Source organism: Peromyscus californicus, unplaced genomic scaffold (assembly GCF_007827085.1).
Source record: "Peromyscus californicus insignis strain IS unplaced genomic scaffold, ASM782708v3 Scaffold_11__1_contigs__length_118956290, whole genome shotgun sequence".
Lineage (NCBI taxonomy): Eukaryota > Metazoa > Chordata > Mammalia > Rodentia > Cricetidae > Peromyscus > Peromyscus californicus.
Window position 1 is genome coordinate 71,717,859 of NW_026294402.1, and position 11,915 is coordinate 71,729,773.

Genomic DNA, 11,915 nt, shown 5'->3' on the forward strand with positions numbered 1-11,915 from the left:
CTCTTAGTAATAACACTGTCATGTTAATGATGCTCAGAAATGCAATCATTGCAATTATGCTTCAAAACAGAAAGTCTATTAAGTCAGAAACAAACAAACTTCTGTTCCATGAACACCAAAGCAACTGCCAGTTGCCTCCCCTTTAACACAAGAATAAAGCTTTTCCATGAAGAATGTGCTGTGCATCATCATTAGTAATCACTGTGTGTTTAGGATGAGAACAGAGCATGTTTGCCTTCACTTAGTAAGAGAAAGGGTATTCAGTGAGGTTTTGCAGCCTGAAGTGAGGCATCTGCTCAACGAAACAATGAAAATACAAACCAAAACAACAAAAAACATTTGATTTACAGAACAGATTTTGAGAGAAGAGAGGAATCAATTTTCTTCTTTTTTGGAAGAAAAAGATCCAAGAAGAGATTTGCGGTCAATCTCCATTAAATGCAATAAGCTAAATGAGTGACTCAATCCTCCACTCATCCAACCATTAAGGGCTAAGCACTGGTCTAGGTCCCATAGATATAGCAGGAAACAGTGCCCCGGCCTTCGAGGCTCAGATTTGCTGGTGTCGAATGACTCCAAGAAAGTATTTACACAGCTGAAAGCCAAACCCAAGTCCAAAGTTCTCAGACTTTCGCAAACCAGTCTCTTTGGTATATTGCTTGTGTTTCGTGGATTAACAGCTCAGTATATGCATGTAAATAAAAAGTGCTGTGAGTCAGCTTTCAGCATGGAGCATCACCAAAGTGTGGGCAGTGGTGTGAACCAACAGCAACACAAAAAAGTCTTTGCTGTTGTCTTCATTCGAATTCACTATGTCATCAATCAGCTCCCATGCTGTTAGAGAGGAAGTGGGTAATAGTAAGGATGGACCAATTATTTTTCTGTCTGCCTAGTATCTGAAAATAGTATTGGAGTAAACTCTAGATATTTGGATAATGGGACTTGGTTTCCAGATGTCTAAAAGAGAGATAGTAACACACTCATGTGGAATAAGTAGATTGGTGGGTAGTTAAAAAAAAAACATAAGTCTTTATGTACTTAAAGAGGCAGGTGAATTCACAAAGTGGTTCATGGAGTTTATTCAAAATCAATGCCTCTTGTATACTATATAGACCTACACATACATTATCTCTAACATTTTAGAAATTCCACATGAGAAATTCTATTTTTATTTGACAATTTTTATAATATCACACACTAACTAAAAGAAATAAGATACTATAGAAATCTTAGTTGCTGTATCTTAACAATTCATGGCAGCACCATATTAAACCAAAGATTTTATTACATATAATACATTAGATAAAATATTCCCGTCGGGCGGTGGTGGCGCACGCCTTTAATCCCAGCACTCGGGAGGCAGAGCCAGGCGGATCTCTGTGAGTTCAAGGCCAGCCTGGGCTACCAAGTGAGTCCCAGGAAAGGCGCAAAGCTACACAGAGAAACCCTGTCTCGAAAAACCAAAAAAAAAAAAAAAAATTCCCAAAGTGGAAACACCTTTTCAATGACCCATGTCATCACTGCGAATACTGTTACTATTATAACAGCCTTATATTACCAAACAGAGTGTTAGTACTCAAAGATGCTTGAAATCATAGTGATGGACAAATGTTTGACCATCTCTCCTATCAAGGAAGTCTCCTTTATTTTGTGTCTCATGTACACACACACACACACACACACACACACACACACACACACACACACACATATATATATATATATATACACATACAGAAGATTGAATGTATTAGGGTGATCCATCATTTGTACGTTGACATTTTTAATTCCACCACACTCTACATTTCTTCTTATCTATGACATTGCTGCTCTCCAGAGATAGAACCCAGTTTTTCCTAGTAATTTTGCTGAGTGACTATTGGACATTAGAAAGACCTACATGACATTGAAATGTGATGTAGTGGAAGGTCTTTAACTGATGGGAGACATTTATAATCTGCATGCCTCCTCTAAATGATGTCACAGATGAGGTAATCCTACCACCCCAGTCAAATGATAACATGAGAAGCTTCTTCCCCACTGACCTACTGTATACAACTTTTCTATGATAATGAGAGAAAACAGATGATTTTATAGAGGATCTTAACTGAAATCTTTGTGAAAGGCTATCTCCTTGAGGTTACTCTGCAATAGTAAACTCTGAGATTTCACTGGTTTCTATTTGGATTTGTTTGTGATTTACTGACACACAGTTGACAGAAATGCTTATTCAGCATGCACAAGGTGTTATGATATAAAAATAAACAATAAAATGACTACTATAGTCACGTACCATTACCTCACATTACTTATGATACTTAGCAATTGGCAAGTGTCCAGGCCAACTGCAGTTTGCATGGAGCAGAGCAGACTATTGAGACAAAAGCAGATGTATGGCACAGAAGTCTGAAACTGATTATCCATGGATGCCCTGGACAACTTTACTAGAACCAGAACATTAGACCAGTGTTGGCTCGAGCCAGCTGCATGTGATCTTGGGACTTTCACTGTAGAGTCTATACATCTTCCTGAAAGATGCCATTCAAAAGCCCTCTTAGCAACAAAAGTAAACATCAGGGCAGTGAAACTCCCACAGCTCCTTGGAGCTAGTCACAGAAAGCCCTGTGCAGGGAAAGACACCCTCTCCCCTCACAAAAAATCCAGACAACTCTGCAATTGGTAGGCAAGGTATTCCTGTAGATCAGAGAGGAGAGAGGAGAGAGGAGAGAAAGTGTACTTCTAACAGAAAGTCCTCTCTACTACAGGAACATGTTGACTTAATAGCACTCTCTCAATCTGCACAGTCTAATAAGAGAGACTGTCAGAGGAGAGAGACAAACCATGTCAACACAACTAGGGCAAATTACTATCTAAAGCTGCAATCCTTTCACTTTATTTTTTAACTTATTTTAATTAGTTTTTGTTTTCTAAACCTTTTTTTTTTTACTTTGTTCACTTGTCATATTTTAGTTTGTATATTGCCTCAATAGTTTCTCATGGTTGTCCTTTCCTTTACTATACATAATACATGTGAACAGGAATTTCCAGGAACAACTATGTCTACAAAGGCTGATTGGTTCAAATTTCAATAATGTAGAGATATTAGAATATTGTGGTTCCAGAGCTTAGTTACAATTTACCTTGATCTTCAGACTCCTAAATAGGCATTCCTTGTGCCTTTGTAGCCAGACCTAACATCCTGATAAACAGATAAAAATCTTTTGGAATATATTAACAACACCCTAGTTTTCTTCCAATCAGTGGGCTAAGAGCATTGTCAGAAGACAGCATCCAAGGCTTTTCGCAGAGTTCTCCTCATCTTGTTTCAACCTGCCTTCCTGATGTACCCAACATAATGTTCCAAGTATCAGATCAGTAAGAAAAGAGAAAGAAATTAAAGGGCTATAAATAGCAAAGGAAGAAGTTAAATTGTCTCTACTTACAAACATCAAGATATTAAACTTAAAGACTCTAAGACTCAACCAAGTAATCCTTATATCTGATAAATAGTTTCGCCAAAACAGAAAGACACAAATTTCCCATACAACAACGAATAGCTTTTTTATATATCAATAGGAAACAGGCTAAGAAAGAAATTAGAAAACCATTCTATTCACAATGTCTTCAAAAGTATTTTTTTAAATAGGAGTAAACTTATTATAGAGTTAACAGAGCACAACAATAGAATAAATGCCATTGGACAAATTGAAAAAGATGGTACAAGATGGAAAGTCTTCCATGGTCAGGAATATTGTTCAGATGACTATATGACCACAAACAGTCTATAGATTGAGTGCATTCCTACCAAAATTCCAATGACGTTCCTCAGAGAACAGTAAAATAATCCAGAAATGCATAAATAAGCACAAAATCTCTGAGCAGTCAAAGCAAACTTAAGAAGAAATAGCAATGCTGGAGGTGGTATCAAAAGACCTGATTTTAAATTTTGTTACCGAGTCTTACGTCCTACTTTGCTCTCTGTTGCTGTGATGAACACCACAGCCACAAGCAATCTAGCGGATGAAATGGATTCTCCAGCTTACACATCTATATCATGGTGCATGGTGCATTGGTAAGGGAAGTCAGAACAGGACTTTAAGCAGGAACTTGAAGGCAGAAACTGAGTCAGAGTGCATGGAAGAATGATCCTCACAGGCTTGTTTCTGCTGGCTTGCTCAAATACACTTATGTGGAACCTGGACCACCTGCTCAGGGTGTAACTGCTCATAGCGGACTGGGCCCTTCTTTAATTAGAAATCAAGAAAATATCCCACAGACATGCCCACATGCCAATCTAATGGATATAATTTTTCAACTGAATTTCCATCTTCTCAGGTGACTCTGTGTCAAATTGACAAAACTGATCACCACAGCTGCTCCCTTGTCAACTTGACACACAAACACATCACTATCCCACCATAATCTTTTCTTTCTATATGTCCTCAAATTGTCTGCTAATATCACAATACAAAATACAGTGTAACTTCAAAATTCCCAGTCTTTAAACAGACTTTCAAAGTCCGTTTTCTGTTTTTGAAATTCAGCATCTCTTCATTGTGTACTGGAAAGTCCAAAATAAGTTATTTCTTAAATTTTTATTTCCAGTCAGATAAATCACAGCACAGTTACAAATAGATCAAAGCAAAACTAAACTTTAACAGCATAAAGAACTCCATATCCAGATCTGGAACTCACATATGATCTTCTGGGCTCCGAAAGTTTAAATAATCATATTTTTTCCAGTTCTACCACCTGCAGCACACAGTCTTTCTCGTAGGCTCATGCTAGCTTCACACCACACCTGCCACTGTCGTTGGTGGACATCCCACAGCCCTAGCATCAGCAACGTATGTAGTCTTCACTGCAGCTGAGGCCGCACCTTCACCGAGGGCCTCTTCTGTCTTCCTTGGGGATTCCAACCATGTCACATGGTGCCAAGCTTCAGCCTCTCTCCATGAGAACTTCATTCCTGGGCTTTCCATTTTAACTGAGGCTGCACCTTCACCAACAGCATTTCCGGGTCTCTCAAAGTATCAGACCTCAGTTGCTCACCTCCATACCTTCACACTTGCAAACCGGTACCATACAGGAGACTCTTACACACTGCCAAGCTCAGCTTCCAGCTTGACATACAGCTTTGTCCTCATGATGACCACAGCTTCTTTTTACTGAACCTGAAGAAATACTTCCCTGAAGATTTCACATCAATGATGCTTTTTCTTTTTTTTTTTTTATTAATCATGGTTGTTTTTTGTTTGTTTTGTTCTTCAGTCTCAACTTACCAGCATCAGTGTACTTGTTAAGGTTCACTACAGTGTCACTAGCCTCTTGTTAAAATCACAGCTGATTTGTCAGCCCAGCTAATAATTTGTCTCATTCTTACAGTCTTAATCCAAAATATCTTATCAGTGGACTCAATAGAGTGTTTGCATTTTTCTGAAACCTCACAAGCCCAGCCTCCATCATCTGCACATTACTTAACATCCCTAATTTCCAAATACCCACAATAATTCATTCTGTATCCTATTTTTACATTTCGTTGTTTTCTTGATGTTGAGGGTTTTTTGTACTTTATATGTTCTAGATACAAATCCTTTAACAGATGTATAGTTGGTAAAGAATTTCTCCTATTCTATAGGCTGATGTTTTGTTTAGATATTGATGTCCTTTGCTGTACAGAAATGTTGTAGGTTCATGAGGTCCCATTTATTAAGTTTTGGTCTTAATGCTTGTTTTGTCTGTCTTGTTAAGAAAGTCCATTCCTGGCCGGGCGGTGGTGGCGCACGCCTTTAATCCCAGCACTCGGGAGGCAGAGCCAGGCGGATCTCTGTGAGTTCGAGGCCAGCCTGGGCTACCAAGTGAGTCCCAGGAAAGGCGCAAAGCTGCACAGAGAAACCCTGTCTCGAAAAAAAAAAAAAAAAAAAAGAAAGTCCATTCCTGTGCCTATAAGATCAAGTCTGTTTCCTAATTTTTCATTTATTGCATTAAAGGTTTCTGGTGTGATGTTGAAGTCCTTGATCCTTGGAGTCCTTGGAGTTGAGTTTGTTCAGGATGGTAGATATTAATATATTTTCATTTTTCTACATGCAGTTATCCTGTTTGTGCAGCACCATTTAGTGAAGATGCTGTCTTTTCTTCTGTGTTTTTTTTTTGTTTGTTTGCTTCTTTTGCTTCTTTGTTGAAAATCAGGTGTCTGTAGTTGTGTGGACTTATGTCTGGGTCTTCCATTCAATTTTGTTGATCAATGTGTTTGCTTTTATGACAGAACTATGATTATTTTATCTCATACCTCTGCAATAAAGCTTGAAGTCTGGAGTTAATATACCTCCTTCAGTTCTGTTATTATCCAGTTTTGTTTTTGCTATCTTGGAATTTTTGTATTTTCATGTGAAATTAAATGTAGGCAGAAGTTTCTGTTCCACCAACAACTCCCTAATACCCAGCAGATGCTTCCCAAATTACCACACAGAAGCTTATATTAATTATAACTGCTCTGCCATTAGCTCAGGTACATTACTGACTAGCTCTTATACTTAAATTAACCCATAATTCTTATTTATGTTTAGCCATGTGGCTTGGTACCTTTCCTCAGTCTGCCTTGTCATCTTGCTTCTTCTGCATCTGGCTGGCAACTCCTGACTCAGCCTTCCTCTTCCCATCATTCTCCCAGTCTGCTTGAACCATCTACATTTTCTGCCTGGCTACTGGCCAATCAGCATTTTATTAAAACAATTCAAGTGATAAATCTTTACAGTGTACAAGAGCATTATCCCACAGCATTCCCCTTTTTTGTTAAATTAAAAAGATTTTAACCTTAATATAGTAAAACAAAAAGTTATTAAGTAAGAATTACAGTAACAATATCCAATCCGCTTCCTTGCCCCAGACCCCATCCCTGGGCACCAGCCACTCCAGGGAAGACCTGCCCAACTTGGCCCCAGGTTCTGGCCACCGGGCAGGTTCCCTGCTAGCCCCACCGGGAAGGATCCCCTTCTCCAAGACCCCTGGCAGGCCCTGCAGTCTCCACACCCTGCCCCCACGCCCATCCGCCTGAGCCCCAAGCCTCTTCCTGAGACTTAGAGGCTGGCCCCCAGCTCCCATCTTGCTCCGGACTTCCCTTTTGGAAAACTGGTGAGTACCCTTCCTTGTCCCAGACCCCATCCCTGGGCACCAGCCACTCCAGGGAAGACCTGCCCAACTTGGCCCCAGATTCTGGCCACCGGGCAGGTTCCCTGCTAGCCCCACCGGGAAGGATCCCCTTCTCCAAGACCCCTGGCAGACCCTGCAGTCTCCACGCCCTGCCCCCACTCCCATCCCCCTGAGCCCCAAACCTCTCCCTGAGACTTAGAGGCTGGCCCCCAGCTCCCATCTTGCTCCGGACTTCCCTTTTGGAAAACTGGTGAGTGCCCTTCCTTGCCCTGGACCCCATCCCTGGGCACCAGCCACTCCAGGGAAGACCTGCCCAACTTGACCCCAGGTTCTGGCCACCGGGCAGGTTCCCTGCTAGCCCCACCGGGAAGGATCCCCTTCTCCAAGACCCCTGGCAGGCCCTGCAGTCTCCACGCCCTGCCCCCACTCCCATCCCCCTGAGCCCCAAGCCTCTTCCTGAGACTTAGAGGCCGGCCCCCAGCTCCCATCTTGCTCCGGACTTCCCTTTTGGAAAACTGGTGAGTGCCCTTCCTTGCCCCGGACCCCATCCCTGGGCACCAGCCACTCCAGGGAAGACCTGCCCAACTTGGCCCCAGGTTCTGATCACCGGGCAGGTTCCCTGCTAGCCCCACCGGGAAGGATCCCCTTCTCCAAGACCCCTGGCAGACCCTGCAGTCTCCACTCCCTGCCCCCACTCCCATCCCCCTGAGCCCCAAGCCTCTTCCTGAGACTTAGAGGCCGGCCCCCAGCTCCCATCTTGCTCCGGACTTCCCTTTTGGAAAACTGGTGAGTACCCTTCCTTGCCCCAGACCCCATCCCTGGGCACCAGCCACTCCAGGGAAGACCTGCCCAACTTGGCCCCAGGTTCTGGCCACCGGGCAGGTTCTCTGCTAGCCCCACCGGGAAGGATCCCCTTCTCCAAGACCCCTGGCAGACCCTGCAGTCTCCACGCCCTGCCCCCACTCCCATCCCCCTGAGCCCCAAGCCTCTTCCTGAGACTCAGAGGCCAGCCCCCAGCTCCCATCTTGCTCCGTACTTCCCTTTTGGAACACTCGTGAGTACCCTTCCTTGCCCTGGACCCCATCCCTGGGCACCAGCCACTCCAGGGAAGACCTGCCCAACTTGGCCCCAGGTTCTGGCCACCGGGCAGGTTCCCTGCTAGCCCCACCGGGAAGGATCCCCTTCTCCAAGACGCCTGGCAGACCCTGCAGCCTCCACGCCCTGCCCCCACTCCCATCCGCCTGAGCCCCAAGCCTCTTCCTGAGACTTAGAGGCTGGCCCCCAGCTCCCATCTTGCTCCGGACTTCCCTTTTGGAAAACTGGTGAGTACCCTTCCTTGCCCCAGACCCCATCCCTGGGCACCAGCCACTCCAGGGAAGACCTGCCCAACTTGGCCCCAGGTTCTGGCCACCGGGCAGGTTCCCTGCTAGCCCCACCGGGAAGGATCCCCTTCTCCAAGACCCCTGGCAGGCCCTGCAGTCTCCACGCCCTGCCCCCACGCCCATCCGCCTGAGCCCCAAGCCTCTTCCTGAGACTTAGAGGCCGGCCCCCATCTCCCATCTTGCTCCGGACTTCCCTTTTGGAACACTGGTCTGGCTGAACCAAGTGTGCGGATAAGGCCAAGAACGAACCACAAGGACATGGGCAGACGTCAAGGCAGAAACATATACAACAAAATGAATAGCAATACAGCATCACCAGGCCCTAGCCCTCCTCCAACACCTAGACCTGAACATCAGAAATTGGAAGAAGCAGAAGAAAACAGCCTTATGAACGACATCATGAAGAAGCTAGAGGCTTGCGTAGAGGAAAAGACAAAAAAATGTGAAGAACGCTGTAAACAACTAGAGGAAAGGGCAAACAAATTAGAAGAAATCAATAAAGTCCTGGAAGAAAACAATAAAATACTGAGAGAAAAACAAGAAAAATCAATGAAACAAATGAAGGAAACAGTCCAAGACCTGAAAAGGGAAATAGAAAAAATGAAGAAGACACAAACAGAGGGAATGCTGGATATAGAAAATCTGAGAAAACGATTGGGAACTTCAGATGCAAGTATAATCAACAGAATGCAAGAGATGGAAGAGAGGATCTCTAGCGTTGAAGATACAGTAGAAGAAATACATTCATCAGTCAAAGAAAACACTAAAGCCAACAAAGTCATGAACCAAAATGTCCAAGAAATTTGGGACACCATGAAAAGACCAAACCTAAGAATAATAGGGGTCGAAGAAGGAGAAGAATACCAACTCAAGGGCACAGAAAATATATTCAACAAGATCATAGAAGAAAACTTTCCCAACTTAAAGAAGGAAATGCCTATGAAGATACAAGAAGCTTATAGAACACCAAACAGACTAGACCCCCAAAAAAAGTCCCCTCGCCACATAATAGTTAAACAACTAAACGTACAGAATAAAGAAAGAATATTAAGAGCAGCAAAGGAAAAAGGCCAAGTGACATATAAAGGCAAACCCATCAGAATAACACCCGATTTCTCAATGGAGACTTTGAAAGCCAGAAGAACCTGGACAGATATAATGCAGACACTAAGAGACCATGGATGTCAGCCTAGACTAATATACCCAGCAAAACTTTCAATCACCATAGATGGAGTGAACAAGACATTCCATGACAAAGCAAGATTTAAACAATACTTATCCACAAACCCAGCCCTACAGAAAGCACTAGAAGGAAAATTCCAACCTAAGGAAGTCAGATACACCCTCGAAAACACAGGCAACAGATAAAGCCACAGCAGTAAACCCCAACGTATAGAAGTACCCACACATCACCACCAAAAAATAACAGGAATGAACAATCACTGGTCATTAATTTCCCTCAATATCAATGGACTTAATTCACCTATAAAAAGACATAGGCTTACAGAATGGATACGAAAGCAGGACCCATCTTTCTGCTGCATACAAGAAACACATCTCAAATTTGAAGATAGACACTACCTAAAAATAAAAGGCTGGGAAAAGACTTTCCAATCAAACGGTCTTAAGAAACAAGCGGGTGTAGCCATCCTGATATCCAGCAAAATAGACTTCAAACTAAAATCAATCAAAAGAGATCAAGAAGGGCATTACATACTCATCACAGGAAAGATCCACCAAGATGAAGTCTCAATTCTGAATATTTATGCCCCAAACACAAGGGCACCCACATATGTAAAAGAAACATTACTAAAGCTTAAATCACATATAAAACCCCACACATTAATAGTGGGAGACCTCAACACCCCACTTTCACCACTGGACAGATCTCCCAAATTGAAACTTAACAGAGAAATAAAGGACTTAACTGATGTCATGACTCAAATGGACTTAATCGATATCTACAGAACATTCCATCCTAACAAAAAAGAATATACCTTCTTCTCAGCACCCCATGGAACCTTCTCTAAAATTGACCACATACTTGGCCACAAAACAAATCTAAACAGATACAAAACAATTGGAATAACCTCCTGTGTTCTATCAGACCACCATGGTCTAAAGTTGGATTTCAACAACAACAAAAACTACAGAAAACCTGCAATCTCATGGAAACTGAATAATACCCAACTGAATCACCAATGGGTTAAGGAAGAAATAAAGAAAGAAATTAAAGACTTCCTAGAGATCAATGAAAATGAAGACACCACATATCCAAATTTATGGGACACTATGAAAGCAGTACTAAGAGGGAAATTCATAGCACTAAATGCCCACATAAATAAGTTGGAGAAATCTCACACTAGAGACTTAACAGCATACCTGAAAGCTCTAGAACAAGAAGAAGCACAGTCTCCCAGGAAAAATAGACGCCAGGAAATTATCAAAGTGAGAGCTGAAATCAATAAAATAGAAACAAAGAGAACAATACAAAAAATTAATGAAACAAAGAGTTGGTTCTTTGAGAAAATCAACAAGATAGACAAGCCCTTATCCAAACTAACCAAAAGACAGAGAGAGAGCATCCAAATCAACAAAATCAGAAATGAAAAGGGGGACATAACAACAGACATTGAGGAAATCCAGAGAATCATCAGATCATACTTCAAAAACCTCTATTCGACAAAACTGGAAAACCTAAAAGAAATGGATAACTTTCTGGATAGGTACCACATACCTAAGTTAAATCAAGACCAGATAAACTATTTAAATAGTCCAATAACCCCTAACGAAATAGAAACAGTCATTAAAAGTCTCCCAACCAAAAAAAGCCCAGGACCAGATGGTTTCAGCGCAGAATTCTACCAGATCTTCAAAGAAGAGTTAATACCAATACTCTCTAAATTGTTCCACACAATAGAAACAGAAGGAACATTACCAAACTCCTTCTACGAGGCTACAATTACCCTAATTCCTAAACCAAACAAGGATACAACAAAGAAAGAGAACTACAGACCGATCTCCCTCATGAACATTGATGCAAAAATACTCAATAAAATACTGGCAAACAGACTCCAAGAACACATCAAAACAATTATCCACCATGATCAAGTAGGATTCATTCCAGGGATGCAAGGGTGGTTCAACATACGAAAGTCCGTCAATATAATACACCATATAAACAAACTCAAAGAAGAAAACCATATGATTATCTCACTGGATGCAGAAAAGGCATTTGACAAAATCCAACACCCCTTCATGATAAAGGTATTAGAGCGATCAGGAATACAGGGAACATACCTAAACATAATAAAGGCAATTTACAGCAAGCCAACAGCCAACATCAAATTAAATGGAGAGAAACTCAAAGCAATTCCACTAAAA